At 31.9% G+C, this 4,332-nt stretch overlaps 1 long non-coding RNA gene across 1 annotated transcript; it reads left to right on the top strand.

The window, feature by feature from the left end:
- Positions 1-2,044: 2,044 nt before the first annotated feature.
- On the top strand, positions 2,045-3,082 carry LOC131919145 (uncharacterized). The gene is made up of 3 exons (XR_009381172.1): positions 2,045-2,077; positions 2,237-2,356; positions 2,997-3,082. It is a non-coding gene; the product is annotated as an uncharacterized LOC131919145 (long non-coding RNA).
- The last annotated feature ends 1,250 nt before the right edge of the window (positions 3,083-4,332 follow it).

The following is a 4,332-nucleotide window of genomic DNA, read 5'->3' on the forward strand; positions in this document are numbered from 1 at the left end:
ACCAACTCAAAGTTAAGTCTTATTTGATTTTCATTTTCTACTTTTATGAGGTTATTTTTAACATTGTTATTTCAAATATTTAAAGAGTCACATATTAGATCCTATAATTTTTTTATTCAAAACATGAAAACTGAAAATAAATACACAAGCATGCTAATATTTTCTAATTATTGCAATGTTTGTTTCTCATCCTCATCTTCTACTCACACAGAAACATGAATAAAGAAAAAAATAGCAAGAAGCTAAATTATTACTTCATTACTGGGTAAGATGTGTATGTGAATGAGTGAGAGAGAGAGTGTGTGTGTGTGTGTGTGTGTGTGTGTGTGTGTGTGTGTGGTTTGTGCATTTTTATATATCTGTGAAATGTGTACATATGTAAACATATATATGCTATTTATAAATAAATGTACATGCATGATACCTTTCTATTTCCATTCAGAACTACACAGCAAAACTGAAAGAAGAAACAAGAAACACAAAACACTCAGGCCACCTTGAGAACTTTATTCAAGGAGAGAAATTATGGAGAACCAAAGAATCCAGACCTGAAGGTCATTTCTTTGTATACATGTTCGGTGATTGATAGTCTACTTTTGAAGACTTTTCTGAAAATCAAGAAAAAATGTATTATAAAGAAATCACAAGTGTATAATAAATTATAGTTAAAATGTAAAGAAAAATTGTGTAGTGCAGCTCATGACAGGAAAAATTTTCATTGAAAAGAAAAACTGAATGTAGAAAGTGAAAATTCTCCTGGTACTAATGCCAAGTTTGTTTGTATCCTTGAAGGGATAGATGTAGGAAGGAAATGCATTAGGCATTCACTTATGGCTAAGCCCATGCTGAGGAGCAAAACTCTCTTGAAATATTTGGAGAGTTAGCAAATGGAATAATGTTTTGTAGATGTGTTTTATACAGAGATCTTGTACAGCTTGTGAGGAACTCAAATGAAAGTTCACTTAACCTGGATATTCTAAAGATTGTTTTTCTATATATTGCCATTTTAAAGATCAATTTTATATGAGAATTTCAGGGAAACATTTTACAATATATGTTATAGCCATATAAATACTTAAAAATTTTAAATGACAGTAACTAACTTCTTCTGTATTGAATCACATGTCCACTGTATGACCTGGAACCCATCCCTGAAACTGCTAAAGTGGACAACAACAAGAGACTAGATAGGTCATGGGCCCTAAAAGAAAACTCTACTTTCGTTCTGCTAAAGGAATGCAGTAATAAAATAACTCCTAATAATATACCACTATACCCATAGAATAGAGCATCACTTAAATTTCATCATGCAACAGGTAGCAATTACAGAGTTCCACAACTGAAAATGTGCAGGCTTTTTTGAGCACTAAGACATGAATTTGGAGATATATATATATCCAAATTCTCTCAGTGCTCATGTACCTATGACAAAGACAAGACTGAAAGATAGTAAGAGCCAGAGGTAGTGGATGAATCCAAGGAAATACATCATGAAGACACAGCAGGACTAATACACATGTGAACTGAAAGAGACTGAGATAGCATGCAGAGGGTCTGCACAAGTTAAAACAATACAATACTCCACCAGGGAGAAACAGAATGTGCATGAAATCTCAACCGTTACCAAGAAGCTATTTCCAACTGACATATTCTAGCTAATAAAAGAAGTCCAGTTTTCTAAAATGAAGTCACACTGGACATATCATCCACACTCCAGGGCAAGCTCCACGCCTAAGAGTAGTTGGCAAACAAAAAACATACTCTATGTTTCTTTGTGTGGGTGTATGATTTTGTTTTATCTTTTTCTGTCGTATTGTGTCTTTCTTTAGTTTGTTTTATTTTATTTTTTGTTTGTTTGAGAGAGAAAGAACATGTAGTAGAATGGGTAAGGTGATATAGAGGATCTGTGAAGTGTTGGGGGATGAGAAAGAATATTATCATTATATATTATATGAAAAAATTAACTAATAAGTTGAATTTATTTATGAACTGTGACATCATAATCCAGAAGTCTCTGAGTTCCAGAACTACTAGTAGAATTATTCCATAAACCCTGTGGGAGTTTTTAGTTTAACTAGTATGTTTCTTTGTTATGTTTCTACATGTTAAGATGATTTACAAGATATCTTTTTTAAAGTATTTAATAATATGTTATTTAACTTCATCTATGTTGTAAACTGTTCATGTAACAGATGGAAGATTTTGACGAGTCATTTTCTAATTTTTCAAAGTGCAGGAAACAAGCAAACAAAGAAAAAATCCTTTAAATGGGAAAATTTTTACTCTGAAGCTCTGTATGTATTGGAAAACAGAATTTATTCTCTAAAAGAGATATAAGTTTGTGAAGAGAATGAAGGTCAGGAGTGGGAACGTTCTTTGCATGGAATCTTACATTGATTAAAAATGCATTAGGAAAACATGTGCTTAATTAACCAGAGGAATCGTGTGAAGCGTTTTCTAGTTGCCTAATCTATTGGTTATAGAGGAAATTCCAGCAATGATTTCCTTAATAATGTAACACTGGTATCTTGCCTACTTCATAATATTTTCTGAAGATTATTACATGAAAAAAAAGAAATTGTATCTTAGGTGTACATTATGAAGTGCTAAAAATTTTCATATCAAAACCTCACATAATATGGAAAGCCATGACTCAGAGTTACATACATCTGATCTACATGTGGATAATTTCATTTATTGTAGATTACCTCAGTGGCATCTTAGGGTAAATACCACAACAGAGTCTTAAAACTTTATGTGCACACATTGAACTCAGAATCTGCAACATAAAATTGTTAGTGTTGTTTACTCCATTGTTTTGACTTGAATTTGTTTGCTTAGTACTATCATTGTACTTAAGTGCATCATTCAGGGTTATAGATGATATGATACATGTGTATTTTAGCATATCTTTTCTCTAATAAATAACTGAAAGTAAAATTGGTTATTTCATGTTTGTTTGTTTGTTTGTTTGTTTTTCAATTTTAATGATCCAGTTGAGCTTCCTGAATTTGGGAATATTGCAGGTGCTAACACAGCTTGAGTGTAATGGGTGATTCTGTGAAAAGCACCTTTATGATCAGAGTAAGTATAAAAAATTTGTTAAGTATTCATTCAAATATTAGTACTTTCTTTTGCTTAATAGTATATGGTTTTATTTCAAGATTGAGACATGAGGTAGATAATTATTTCAAAACACCTCATGCATATCCTGAACATTAGGGTTGGAGGCATAGACAAAGAGTAGAATTGAGAATTTAAGGTACCTGAAACATGAGAAAAGACAATCATACTTTTTACCATCAGTTATACTGATTTCCTTCACAATTTCAAATTTATCACTGATACCAGGGAATATGTAGAAAGAATGAGCAATTTGCTCCTAGAGTCATGAGAGCTCTGCTAAGACATGAGAGAGAGAGAAAAAAAGAGCATACATTTAACCAGTCTTTAAAAATTTAATTGTCTATGTTTTATCATTTTGTGGTATCAGAAGTTTCAATAGACTATTGATATTATTGAGGTTTTACTAAAGCTTATTATTAATGGTGGTACTAATGACTTAAGAGGTTATTAAAAAACCTGATAGTATATGTTTTATGGTAACATATAATCAAATGTTTAGATGTATTACTGCATTTATAACCATTGTCTAATCACAACAATGTTGTTTTAAGATGATAGGCCTAGAAGCCAAGCATGATAGATTGTTCCATTTATCCCAGTGAGGAAGCAGGTAGATATCTGAGTTAGAGGCCAGCTTGGTCTACATAGGGAGCTCCAGGACAACCAGAGATATAAAAAGATATTTACGTAAAAACAGAGGGAAAAAAAGATGATATACTCATCCACATCTCTTACTGTTTGTAATTCTTGTTTTCCAATCCTTCTGTTAGAATTACAGTTCTTATAACCTTTCCAAAAATCTATAAAATACACATTTTAGTGTAATTTATTTTAGTTTCAATTTATTTTCTCTTGGTTTTATTTCTTTTCTTTCCATTCTCAACACATAGACATTAACAGAGTGCCTTGGCACTCTGGTTATTGTCATTAGAATTCTATGACACAAGGTGTTTTAAAATCATTACATTAGGGGACAAAGAAACAAAAACAGAATGACAATACTGCCAGAACAGGATCTCAGACATTCACAAAAGGTTTTTCAGGCATTTCCACTTTTTCTTTGTATGATTAGGACATTAGTGAAAGCAATTAATGCCAATGACCTTCTCTTTCACTTTACTCTCTATTTAATTTTCCATGTTTGTCTCTCAAGTGTCAAACTTGACTCAGAGATCTCAAAACGCAGTGGAGGTTATAAGGGTTCTC

The sequence above is a fragment of the Peromyscus eremicus genome, chromosome 9 (genome assembly GCF_949786415.1).
Source record: "Peromyscus eremicus chromosome 9, PerEre_H2_v1, whole genome shotgun sequence".
NCBI classification, from domain to species: domain Eukaryota; kingdom Metazoa; phylum Chordata; class Mammalia; order Rodentia; family Cricetidae; genus Peromyscus; species Peromyscus eremicus.